The sequence below is a fragment of the Sus scrofa genome, chromosome 10, assembly GCF_054392235.1.
Source record: "Sus scrofa isolate SSC_HxYL_T2T_F1_AM1 chromosome 10, Sscrofa_HxYL_maternal_Yorkshire_Landrace_v2.0, whole genome shotgun sequence".
Classification (NCBI taxonomy): domain Eukaryota; kingdom Metazoa; phylum Chordata; class Mammalia; order Artiodactyla; family Suidae; genus Sus; species Sus scrofa.
In genome coordinates, this window is record NC_139392.1 from 87,197,498 (window position 1) to 87,210,993 (window position 13,496).

The following is a 13,496-nucleotide window of genomic DNA, read 5'->3' on the forward strand; positions in this document are numbered from 1 at the left end:
GGCAATGCCAGATCCTTAACCCACTGAGCAAGGCCAGGGATCGAACCTGTGTCCTCATGGATACTAGTCGGGTTCGTTAGCCACTGAACCACAAAGGGAACTCCAAGTAATTTTTGTATTTTTTCTGGCAACCCTATTCCAAAGGAGAGTGAAACAATAAAAGCAACACATGCTCGGCTTTAATTTATTTTTGTTTTATTAGCTGTATTTTTTTTAATGATTTTTATTTTTTTCCATTAGAGTTGGACATGCTCGGCTTTAAAGTTTAAAAACTATGGCTTATTTTATTTATTTTAGTTTTTGATCTTTTTGTCTTTTTAGGGCCACACTCGGGGCACATGAAGGTTCCCAGGCTAGGGGTCCTCAGCTGTTAGTGAATGCGACTAGAATCCATGAGGATGCAGGCTCGATTCCTGGCCTCGCTCAGTGGGTTAAGGATGCAGCATTGCCGTGAGCTGTGGTGTAGGTCACAGACGCGGCTCAGATCTGGCGCTGTGGCTGTGGTGTAGGCCAGGGGCTACAGCTCGGATTGGACCCCTAGCCTGGGAACCTCCTTATGCCGCAAGTGTGGCCCTAAAAAGACAAAGAGACCAAGATAGATAGATAGATAAATAAATAAATAAATAAATAAATAAAAACTATGACTTAGTGTAAAATAGAAATACCAGAAAACGAAAGTTTTGATTCGCGAGGGGACAGACGGCCGGAGCCAGGGAAGAAAGAGACAGTGGTGTTTGGAGCTGTTTCCGGCATCTCTCCGTGTTGCACGAAGAGCTGTAGAACCCGCAAGCACCCCGGGCACCCAGGTGTAGCCAGAGCATAGAAACCAGGACGCAGGCGTGGCCTCGGGCGGCCCCGCCCACTTCCTCACCCCACCCCATCCCAGGGTACCTTGCGCTAGAGACCCGGATGTCCCAGCGTTCTTCGCGGCCGAGCAGGTCAGACTGCCCTGAAGAAGGCGTGTGGACTCTGTCCCCTGAGCTGGCCCCTGGCACGGCGGGACTTGTACTACCTCAGCCAGGGTCAGGGGTCGAGGGCCGACTGCAGAGAAACTGCACCAGAGCCATGTGGACGAAGGAAGAGGACGCTTGCGCGAGGTGCTTCTGGCCTACCTACCCCCCCAGGTAAGCCGACGGGCAGGCAGAGCCTGAGCCAAGCAGAACAGACACACCTTTATCCGCTTTTACCTAGAAATCTTGAAACCAGTGAGATTCGAGGTGACAGTGAGAGGCCAAATGAGAGGGTGTGACCGAAGGGATGGTTACAGGTCTCGCTCACCCGAATTCCTGGTGGGGGACGTTTGCCGCTGCCTGTTGGGGATTGCCGTGGGAACCTGGCAGAGGGAGGCCGGGACGCCGCGTTCGTTCGAACACACCTGTGCGTGCGATGCCGGAGGCTGCGGTGCAGTGACCCCTACGCCTGGTTAGCGTGGCTCTGGCCAGAGCTCATTCTCTGCGCCCTGAATATATCGGAGAACTCTTCCCATTGCATTTGACAGTGGACTCTGCACCTACAGCCACCAGGGCCCATCTGGGGAGGAACGTCCTTGCCCTCCTGATCCGGGCTTCCAAGATGGTCATCACGGAAACCAGGGGATCGGTCTGTCGCGTTGTTTGCTGGCTGTTTGGCCTTGGACGAACACTTAACACCTCAAACTCAGTTTGCTTCCCTGTAAGGTGGAAACAGTAATGCCCTCGTTCGTTGGGTCCCTCCGAAGATTAAGTGAGATAATTTACACAGAGCCAATATAGTGTGATACTTGGCGCATAGCAGAGGCGCCCAAGGTCAGCTTTTTGGGGAAAAGCGATTTGTCTTTGGGCGGCCCCCTGACCGCGTCCTGTTTCCTCCTCCTTCCAGGCTCTTTGTGTCATTTATCCTATTGGATTAGAGTCACCTGGCAGAGAACGGCCATTCAGGCTTCCAGGTAGAACCGTTGTTTTAACCTCTTCCAGGATTGTTGCCTTTTCACCTTTGAGTTGTGTGATGCAAGGCTTCTGTTTCTAAGTGGAGCTTGTTAGGGAGGCATGTGTTGGAGCAGGGAGCTCATCCCTGCGGGGGAAATCCGAGCAGATGGCAGGTGCAGCCTGTGAAGAGCACGGTGGTGCAGCGCTCGGCACTAGTGTGGGCCCTGCTCCTGGCACAGGGTGATGCTCTGGTGTCTCCAGCCGTTGGCAGGGAGATGCCTGGGTGCTAGGAGCTGGCGGGCAAAACGACAAGCTGTGACCCTGTGGACTTTCAGGGTCACACTGCAGCAGATGTCTCTTCTTGGCTGGGGCCATTAGCCTCGAGTGGAAAGTCAGCGGGAAGAGAATGGGGCCTTCGCGCAGCCAGGGACATGACTGATGTGCATTTGGTAGTTTTCAGCTGCTGGAGCAGGAAGGCAGCTAATCAGATGAGCTAATACTACCTGGAGATTCCGGCTGGTCCAGGTCGGGGTAGAGTCATAGCTCGAGGTAGGACATTTCGTTGTGCTGGTTTTGAGGCAGTCATTTTGACATAGGCATGGCAAAAGGAGTAAAAATGTGTTTCTGCTTTTAAATATCCCAGTAATGTGCGTATCAGACACTGCTGACCCTTAACCTCTCCTCGACGTCTCCCTTGCCCCTGACTGAAGCTTGGGGGGTACAGTTCTGCCAAGGATCGGATAAGAACGCGAGGGGTGTCAGGGATAGGGTGAGGGTTTTGAGCACAATAGCAGGCAATAAAATAAAAGTTGAAGATGTCTAGGCTTATACATTGAGCTAAGTCACTGTTTTCCTGTGTCAAGCGGTAGCCATTTCAAATACAGTTGCAAGGGTGAGCGTGGAGCTGGGCAGCCCCCTGGCCGGTGTGGAGCAGGCTCCGGAGGAGGGAACCACATCCACCTGGGAGATGTCCCAGGCTTCCGTTATCAAGTGAGGGGAGGAGGAAAGCCGAAGGGGCAGGAGGGCTTTGCATGCGGTATAGCCTCAAGGTGTTACATCCCAGCTCGTTGGGGTACCCTCACTGATCTCCTTCCGGGGACAGGTCAGAGCCTTTCCCCTCCTTTTGACCCTCTTGTAGGGTGAGCCCAGCCATCCCAGGAACTCTGACGACCACTGGCATGCTTTCCAGCCCCACCTCCTGAAATCCACCAAGAAAGATTTGAACAGGACCTGAACCCACTTGAGAACCCACAGCCCCCTCCCAGGATATGCGTCTCCCCCTCCCGTATCCATCCCGAGGATATTTGCTGCCACTTTTGGCCTTCTCATCCCCCACATCTAAGTGTCTTGTTCTTTTTTTTTTTGCCATGTCTAAACTGTCTCTAAATGCCACGTCCTGTTTAAAATACCTTTAAACCTGCTTCCCCTCCTCCAGTCTGGCCACTTCTTTCTTCTTTGCTAACTTGGACTATTATATCCTTGCGCCTGTCTTTTCCTCCTCTGCTCACTTCCCGCAATGATCCTCTAATCCCTCCCGGGTTGATTGGTTGTTTTTAACATTGATCTTAATTCCTATGGAAGAAATTCCAAGGTCGCCAGTTTGGATTATAGGACCCCAAAAGACAAAAAACAAACAAAAAACACACAAAAAAACTACCAGAGTTCCTGTCATGGCGCAGTGGAAACAAATCCGACTAGGAACCATGAGGTTGCAGGTTCAATCCCTGGCTTTGCTCATTGGGTTAAGGATCTGGCATTGCTGTGAGCTGTGGTGTAGGTAGCAGATGTGGCTCGGATCTGGTGTTGCTGTGGCGTAGGCTGGCAGCTGCAGCTCTGATTTGACCCCTAGCCTGGGAACCTCCGTATGCCATGGGTGTGGCCCTAAAAGGACAAAAGACAAAGAAAAAAAAAAAAAAAAAAGAATACAGGACCTCTAACAATCCGATGTCAGTCTCATTTCCGGTGCATTCTCCGTCTTCCACAATAGATTGCACTCGGAGTTTCCCAACCAGGCCAGGTCTTTGCTGCTATCATTCTCCACTTCTCTGCTTGGTGAAATCCTACCTGCGTTTTTGGATTTCTGTCGATTTGGCTGTGGATCCTTTCCTGAAACCTCCCTCACTGTTTGAAATATTATTCCTTCCCAACTCTGGTTTCCAGAGTCCTCACAGTCTCCTTGTTCAGGACTTCACTGTATCATAATTATATGCCCTGATCTCCTGCTCATGGAGAGACAAGAGCCCCCAAATTCTAAAGGGCTAGATTCTCTAGCAGCTTTTCCCCAAATGTGTCTTAAGATATCCTTTTTTTTTTTTTTTCTTTTCTCCTGCTTTTTAGGGCCACAGGTGCAGCACATGAAGGTTCTCAGGCTAGGGGTTGAATTGAAGCTGCAGCTGCCAGCCTACACCACAGCCACAGCAATGCAGGATCTGAGCTTTGTCTTCGACCTACACCACAGCTCACAGCAATGCCAGATCCTTAACCCACTGAGCAAGGCCAGGGATTGAACCTGAAACCTCATGGATCCTAGTCGGGTTTGCTAACCACTGAGCCACAAAGGGAACTCCTGCCTTAGGATATCAGTCAACATTATATAGTGCTTATGGTGTTACCAGTGCTGCTATAAATACTTTGCATGTAGGTAAGTATTATTATCCGCTACAGACAAAAAACTAATAGCAAATAAATGGCAGAGGTAGCTGGGGTTCAAATGCATACAGTATTATTGCAAAGGCCATGCATTTGACCTGACATGATTTGAACCTGTGATATCACACTGTGCTGTCCCTTGGACTAATACATATTATATGATTCAGAGATTTAAGAATGAAGCCCTATTTATTTAATAAACGCTGGGTGAAGCAAGGTTACCTAGGTGGATCTTTGCTACGGGGTATGGCGACTTCTTGGAGCTTTTCATGTGTTAACACACATAGCGAATTTCTAAGAGGAGGCTATAGGTAACAGCATTTCTCACACCTTAGCTACCTATTTTTTTCCCCATAGATTACTTATCTTGCAGGTTAATGTCTTTGGAATGTAATTTGGAAAACATTGTTTTAGATCAGTTTCTAAATTCATAGCACATGGTAACTTAATAAATTATTCAAATTATCCAAATTTTAAACTGGACCATTGTAATTGTATGTGAATATAATATTTATATTTATCACATTCTTTCCTCCCTCGGTTTTATTGAGATATAATTGATATACATCATGTATAAGTTTAAGGTGTACCACCTAATGTTTCAACTTACCTATGTTGTGAAATGATTACTTCATTTCACATTTCAAATGAATATATACACACGCACACACAAACACACACTCTTCCTTATCCATTCAGCTGTTGCTGTTTCTGTTTCTTGCTTGTTGTAAATAGTGGTGCTAAGAACATAGGGGTGCGGATCTTATTTTGAGTTAGTGTTTTCGTTTCCTTTGGATATATTCTCTGAAGTGAAATTGCTGGATCGTACGGTAATCTACTTTTAATTTTTGGAAGATCCTCCATACTGTTTTCCATTGTGCCGGTTTACAGTGCCCAAGGGTTCTCTTTTCTTCACAGCCCCATTGAGTATTTATTATTTCTTGTCTTTTTATAACGTTTCTGTTCTAACAAGAAAGTGGGGATATTTTATTGCGGTTTGGATTTGTGTTTCCATAATGATTAATGAGTTGGGCCTTTTTTCATGTACCTGTTGGCCATTTATATATTGTATTTGGTAAAAATGTCTATTTGGGTCTTTTGCCCATTTTAAAAAATTGGGTTATTAGTTTTTGCGTGGTTGTACAAGTTCTTTATGTATTTTGGAGGTTTACTCTCTCTCTCTCTCTATATATATATATAGTTTGCAATTTTTTTCCCCATTCTATGCTTGTCTTTTCATTTTGTTGATGGTTTCTTTTGCTCTGCAGAAGCCTTTTAGTTTGAAGTAATCCCACGTATTTTTTGTGTTGTTCTTTGTGCTTAGGTGTCATATGTAAAAAAGTAATCGCCAAGACCGTGTCAGGGAGCTTTTTTTTCCTGTGTTTTCTCCTAGAAGTTTCATGGTTTCAGGTCTTATATTTAGGTCTTTGATACCTTTTGAGTTAATTTTTGAGTGTGGTATAAGATAGGGGTCTAGTTTCAGTCTTTTACATGTGAATATCTCATTTTCCCAGCACCATTTAGGGAAGAGACTCATTTCTCTGTTGTCTTCTTGGCTCCCTTGTCAAACTAGTTGACTATATATACTGTGGTTTATTTCTGAACTTGATTCTGTTCCATTAGTCTATTTGTTTTTATGCCAGTATCATATTGCTTTGATTACTATAGCTTTTTTTTTTTTTCTTTTAAGGGCCGCACCCACGGCACATGGAGGATCCCAGGCTAGGGGTTGTATTGGAGCTACAGCTGCCAGCCTACACCACAGCAATGCCAGATCCGAGCCACTTTTGCGACCTACGCCACGGCTCATAGCAACATTAGATCCTTAACCCATTGAGTGGGGCCAGGGATCAAACCCTCAACCTTGTGGTTCCTAGTTGAATTTGTTTCTGCTGTGCCACCACGGGAACTCCAGATTACTATAACTTTATATATAGCTTGGAGTCAGGAAGTGTGATGCCTCCTGTTGTGTTTTTCTTTCTCAGGATAGCTTTGGCTATTCAGGGTCTTTTTAATTCCATGCAAGTTTTAGGATTGTTTTTACTACTCTTAAAAAAATGCCATTGGAATCTTGATAAGGGGTGTGTTGACTCTATAGATGGCTTTTGGTGGAATTGGCATTTTAACAATGTTAATTTTCCCAATCCATGATCATGGGGTACATGTGTGTCATTTTTGATTTCTTTCATCAGTGTCTCATAGTTTTCAGATTTTGTATCTTTTACTACCTTGGTTAAGTATACTCCTATTTTACTGTTTCTGCTACTATTGTAAAATGGTACTTTTTTCCCCCAGATAATTTGTTGTTAGTGTGTAGAAATGTTAAATGATTTTTGCATGTTAATTTTGTATCTTGCAACTTTACTGAATTTTTTGATTAAATATAAGTGTTTTGTTTTGTGAAATCTTTAACATTTTCTTCATATAAAATCATGTTGCCTACAAATTGGCACGGTTTTACTTCTTCCTTTCCAATTTTGATGCCTAGTATTTCTTTTTCTTGCCTGATTGCTCCAGCAAGGACTTTCAGTACTATGTTGAATAGAAGTGGTGAGAGTGGGAATCCTTGTCTTGTTCCTATTCTCAGAGGAAAAACTTTCAGCCTTTCACCATTGTGTGTGATGTTAGCTATGGGATTATCATATATGGCTTTTATTATGTTGAGGTATATTCTTTCTCTTCCTAATTTCTTAAGAGTTTTTTTAAATTACGAATGGATGTTGAATTTTGTCAGATGATTTTTTTGTGTTTACTGAGATGATCATATGATTTTTTCCCTTTCATTCTAGTAGTCTGGTCTCATATTGATTTGTGTTAAGTTGAACCATCCTGTTATATCAGGTATAATTCTTTCTTGATCATGGTGAATGATCCTTTTTATGTGCTGCTGAATTTGGTTTGCTGGTATTTTTATTGAGAATATTTGCATCTGTATTCATTAAGGCTATTGGTGTGTAGTTTTCTCTGGTAGTGTCCTTTCTGGCTTTGGTATCGGTACTGTTGGCCTTATAAAATGAATTTGGGGGTGTTCCTTCCTCTTTGTTTTTTTTTTTTTTTGGAAGAGTGTGAGAAGGATTGGCTGAAGCTTTTTAAATTTTATTTATTTATTTATTTATTTATATAATTTTTTTTATTTTCCCACTGTACAGCAAGGGGGTCAGGTTATCCTTACATGTATACATTACAATTACAGTTTTTCCCCCACCCTTTCTTCTGTTGCAACATGAGTATCTAGACAAAGTTCTCAATGCTATTCAGCAGGATCTCCTTGTAAATCTATTCTAAGTTGTGTCTGATAAGCCCAAGATCCCGATCCCTCCCACTCCCTCCCCCTCCCATCAGGCAGCCACAAGTCTTCTCCAAGTCCATGATTTTCTTTTCTGAGGAGATGTTCATTTGTGCTGGATATTAGATTCCAGTTGTAAGTGATATCATATGGTATTTGTCTTTGTCTTTCTGGCTCATTTCACTCAGGATGAGATTCTCTAGTTCCATCCATGTTGCTGCAAATGGCATTATGGCATTCTTTTTTATGGCTGAGTAGTATTCCATTGTGTATATATACCCCTTCTTCCTAGTCCAATCATCTATTGATGGACATTTGGGTTGTTTCCATGTCCTGGCTATTGTGAATAGTGCTGCAATGAACATGCGGGTGCATGTGTCTCTTTTAAGTAGAGTTTTGTCCAGATAGATGCCCAAGAGTGGGATTGCGGGGTCCTATGGAAGTTCTATGTATAGATTTCTAAGGTATCTCCAAACTGTTCTCCACAGTGGCTGTACCAGTTTACATTCTCAGCAACAGTGCAGGAGGGTTCCCTTTTCTCCACAGCCCCTCCAGCACTTGTTATTTGTGGATTTATTAATGATGGCCATTCTGACTGGTGTGAGGTGATATCTCATGGTAGTTTTGATTTGCATTTCTCTTATACTCAGCAATGTTGAGCATTTTTTCATGTGTTTGCTGGCCATCTGTATATCTTCTTTGGAGAAATGTCTATTCAGGTCTTTTGCCCATTTTTCCATTGATTGGTTGGTTTTTTTGCTGTTGGGTTGTATAAGTTGTTTATATATTCTAGAGATTAAGCCCTTGTCCGTTGCATCATTTGAAACTGTTTTCTGCCATTCTGTGAGTTGTCTTTTTGTTTTCTTTTGGGTTTCCTTTGCTGTGCAAAAGCTTTTCAGTTTGATGAGGTCCCATGGGTTTATTTTTGCTCTAATTTGTATTGCTTTGGGAGACTGACCTGAGAAAATATTCATAATGTTGATGTCAGAGAGTGTTTTGCCTATGTTTTCTTCTAGGAGTTTGATGGTGTCCTGTCATATATTTAAGTCTTTCAGCCATTTGGAGTTTATTTTTGTGCATGGTGTGAGGGTGTGTTCTAGTTTCATTGCTTTGCATGCAGCTGTCCAGATTTCCCAGCAATGCTTGCTGAATAGACTTTCTTTTTCCCATTTTATGTTCTTGCCTCCCTTGTCAAAGATGAATTGACCATACGTGTCAGGGTTTATTTCTGGGTTCTCTATTCTGTTCCATTGGTCTGTCTGTCTGTTTTGGTACCAGTACCACACTGTTTTGATGACTGTGGCGTTGTAGTATTTCTTGAAGTCTGGGAGAGTTATGCCTCCTGCTTGGTTTTTGTTTCTCAGGATTGCTTCGGCGATTCTGGGTCTTTTGTGTTTCCATGTAAATGTTTGGATTGTTTGTTCTAGTTCTGTGAAAAATGTCATGGGTAATTTGATAGGGATTGCATTGAATCTGTAGATTGCTTTGGGTCGTATGGCCATTTTTACAATACTGATTTTCCCAATCCAGGAACATGGAGTATCTTTCCATTTCTTTACATCTTCTTTGATTTCTTTGATTAAAGTTTTATAGTTCTCGGCATATAGGTCCTTTACCTCCTTGGTCAGGTGTATTCTGAGGTATTTGATTTTGTGAGGTGCAATTTTAAAAGGTATTGTGTTTTTGTATTCCTTTTCTAATGTTTCATTGCTGGTATACAGAAATGCAACTGACTTCTGAATGTTAGTCTTATATCCTGCTACTTTGCTGAATTTATTAATCAGTTCAAGGAGTTTTGGGGTTGAGTCCTTAGGGTTTTCTATGTATAGTATCATGTCATCTGCATACAGTGACATTTTGATCTCTCTCTTCCTATATGGATGCCTTTTATTTCTTTTGTTTGTCCAATTGCTGTGGCTAGGACTTCCAAAACTATGTTGAAGAGCAGTGGTGAGAGTGGGCATCCCTGTCTTGTTCCAGATTTGAGTGAGAAGGCTTTCAGTTTTTCCCCATTGAGGATTATATTTGCTGTGGGTTTATCATAAATGGCTTTGATTATATTCAGGAATGTTCCCTCTGTACCCACTTTGGCGAGGGTCTTGATCATGAATGGATGTTGGACTTTGTCAAATGCTTTTTCTGCGTCTATTGAGATGATCATATGATTTTTGACTTTTTTTTTGTTAATGTGGTGTATGATGCTGATTGATTTGCATATGTTGAACCATCCTTGTGAACCTGGGATGAACCCAACCTGGTCATGGTGTATAATTTTTTTGGTATGTTGTTGGATTCGGTTGGCTAAGATTTTGTTGAGAATTTTTGCATCTATATTCATCAGTGATATTGGCCGATAGTTTTCTTTTTTGGTGGTATCTCTGTCTGGTTTTGGAATTAGGGTGATGGTGGCATCATAGAATGTCTTTGGGAGTATTCCTCTTCTTCAACCTTTTGAAAGAGTTTAAGGAGGATGGGCACCAATTCCTCTTTATATGTTTGATAAAATTCACCTGTGAAGCCATCTGGTCCTGGACTTTGATTTGTAGGGAGTGATTTTATGACCTCTTCAATTTCATTTCTAGTGATTGGTCTGTTCAGTTGGTCTGTTTCTACTTGATTCAGTTTCGGCAGGCTGTAAGATTCTAGAAAATTGTCCATTTCTTCCAGATTGTCAACCTTGTTGCCGTATAGTTGTTCATAGTATTCTCTTATGGTTTTTTGTGTTTCTGCTGTGTCTGTTGTGATTTCTCCTTTTTCATTTATAATTTTGGTTATTTGGGTTCTTTCTCTCCTCTTTTTAGTGAGTCTGGCCAGGGGGTTGTCAATTTTGTTCACCTTTTCAAAGAACCAGCTCTTGGTTTTATTAATTTTCTCTATTGTTTTTTGAGTCTCTATTTTATTGATTTCTTCTTTGATCTTTATAATTTCCTTCCTTCTGCTGACTTTAGGCCTTTTTTGGTCTTCTTTTTCTAATTCATTTAGGTGGAGGGTTAAGTTGTCAATTTGGGATCTTTCTTCTTTTTTGAGAAAGGCCTGTATTGCTATAAATTTCCCTCTGAGCACTGCTTTCGCAGCATCCCATAGATTTTGAGAGGTTGTGTCTTCATTATCATTTGTTTCAAGGTAGTTTTTAATATCCTTCTTGATTTCCTCATTGACCCATTGGTTTTTTAGTAGCATGTTGTTTAGTCTCCATGTAGTAGGTTTTTTCTCTTTCCTTTTCCCATGGTTGGTTTCTAATTTCATGGCATTGTGGTCAGAGAAGATACTTGAGATAATTTCTATGCTCCTAAATTTATTGAGGTTAGCTTTGTGTCCCAATATGTGGTCGATTCTTGAGAATGTTCCATGAGCATTTAAGAAGAATGTGTATTCTGATTTTTTTGGATGTAGTGTCCTGAAGATATCAATTAAGTCTAACTTTTCTATTGTTTCCTTTAGGATCTCTGTTGCTTTATTGGTTTTCTGTCTAGAGGATCTGTCCATTGATGTGAGGGCGGTATTAAGGTCTCCTACTATGATTGTATTCTCATCAATATCTCCCTTTATGTCTGTTAATATTTGTTGTATGTATCTGGGTGCTCCTATATTTGGGGCATATATGTTGACAATAGTAACATCCTCTCCTTGGATGGATCCCTTAATCATTAAGTAGTGTCCTTCTTTGTCTTTCTTTATGTCTTTTGTTTTAAAGTCTATTTTGTCTGATATGAGCATTGCGACTCCTGCTTTTCTGTCATGTCTATTGGCATGAAATATTTTTCCCCACCCTTTCACTTTCAATCTATATGTATCTTTTGTCCTAAGGTGAGTTTCTTGTAGGCAGCATATTGAAAATTTTTGCCTTTTTATCCACTCAGCCACTCTGTGTCTTTTGATTGGGGCATTCAGTCCATTGACATTTAAGGTGATAATTGATAGATGATTATTTATTGCCATTTGAACCTCGTGTTCCAGTTGATTCTATGGTTCTCCATTCTTCCTTTCTTTTTTTTTTTTGGTTGGATGGTCTCCTGTTATTATCTGCTTGAGTGTATTTTTTTTTTCATTTTTTGCAAATGCAATATTTGCTTTTGGCTTGTGGTTGCCCTCTTTTTAAGTATGCTAACCCCTTCCCATAATTGTGTGTTTTAGCCTGATGGTCCTGTAAGTTCAAACACTTCATTACTATATTAAAATTAAGAAGAGAAACATACAAACAAACAAACAAAAAGGGTTATTTACTTCCTAACATCCCTTGCCCACATTTTATGGTTTTGATGACTTTTTTATTTTTTTCTTTTTAATTTAAATTTTATTTTGTTTGAAGCATGTTCATGATTAAATCTGTATGCTGGCTTATTTGAGTGACTCCTCTCTGATTGCGGTTTCCTCAGTCCTAGTTCTTCCTCTTCTTCTTTTTTTTTTTTCTTTCTTTTCTTTTTTCTTCCCTTTCCTTCCTTTCTTTTTGGTGTAGAGAAGCCCTTTCAATATTTCCTTGAACCTGGGTTTTGTGTTGCTGTATTCTTTAAGTTTTTGTTTGTTGGAAAAAATTTTTATTTCCCCTTCTATTTTAAATGATATTCTTGCTGGATAGAGTATTCTAGGTTGCATATTTTTTCCTTTTAGCACTTTAAATATCTCTTGCCATTCCCTCCTGGCCTGTAGTGTTTCTGTAGAGAAATCAGCTGATATTCTTATGGGGGTTCCCTTGTAGGTAACATTCTGTTTTTCTCTTGCTGCCTTTAGGATCCTCTCTTTATCACTAACTTTTGCCATTTTTATTATGATGTGTCTTGGTGTGGGTCTCTTTGGGTTCAGTTTGTTTGGGGCCCTCTGTGCTTCTTATATCTTGAACCCAGTATCCTTTAGATTTGGGAAGTTTCCATCGATAATTTCTTCAAATATATTTTCCATCCCCTTATCTTTTTCTACTCCTTTTGGAATTCCTATTATGCGTAGATTGGCCCGCTTTATATTATCTCATAGGTCTCTTATATTGCTTTCCAGTTTTTTGATTCGGTTTTCTGTCTGTTGACCAGATTGAGTGATTTCCATTATTCTATCTTCCATATCACTGATTCGTTCTTCTGCATTATTCATTCTGGTTTTTACTGCCCGTAGTTCAGTTTGCATCTCTGCAAATAAATGTTCTAGTTTTTCTTGGCTCCTCCTTATATTTTCTAGTTCCTTTCTGAGAGTATCTGCATTACTGTTCGTATCTTCTCTTAATTCCTTCAGTATTTTCACTGTTTCTCTTTTGAACTCCAGGTCTGTCAGACTGCAGAGATCTGTTTCATTATTGACTGTTTTAGGTGAGTTCTCCTGTTGGTTTGACTGGGGGTTGTTTCTCAGCTTCTTCATCTTGCTTGTTGTTTTCTTTCTCCTGAGGGAGTTGTACTCTCCGTGATCGGGCAGTGTTTGCCTTGTCACTGCCGTGGAATATTTCCTGAGGGCTGGCGTTGTTGGTCAATCTTTTTTGAGGCAGTGTGGCTTTTCTGGAGTGTTGATGGGGCTAACAGTGTTTCTTTGAAGCAAAGGAGGGGCTTCCTGAGGGCAGACAGGACTGGGAGGTCCACACTACGATGGTAGCAGATTTCACTTGGTCATGCAGAGCTTGCTCTGGTGTTTTTAGGCTGTGGGGTTCTTGCAGGGGGTTGGCGGTGTTGGGCAGCTGT

General features: G+C 41.6%; 1 long non-coding RNA gene across 1 annotated transcript in view; it reads left to right on the forward strand.

Moving 5' to 3' along the window:
* Positions 1 to 941: 941 nt before the first annotated feature.
* The window catches only part of LOC146399583 (uncharacterized), a 37,117-nt gene continuing 24,562 nt past the window's right edge, over positions 942 to 13,496 (forward strand). Inside the window, exon 1 of the long non-coding RNA XR_014818118.1 lies at positions 942 to 1,124. This is a non-coding gene — a long non-coding RNA (uncharacterized LOC146399583). The remainder of the gene's footprint in view (positions 1,125 to 13,496) is intronic.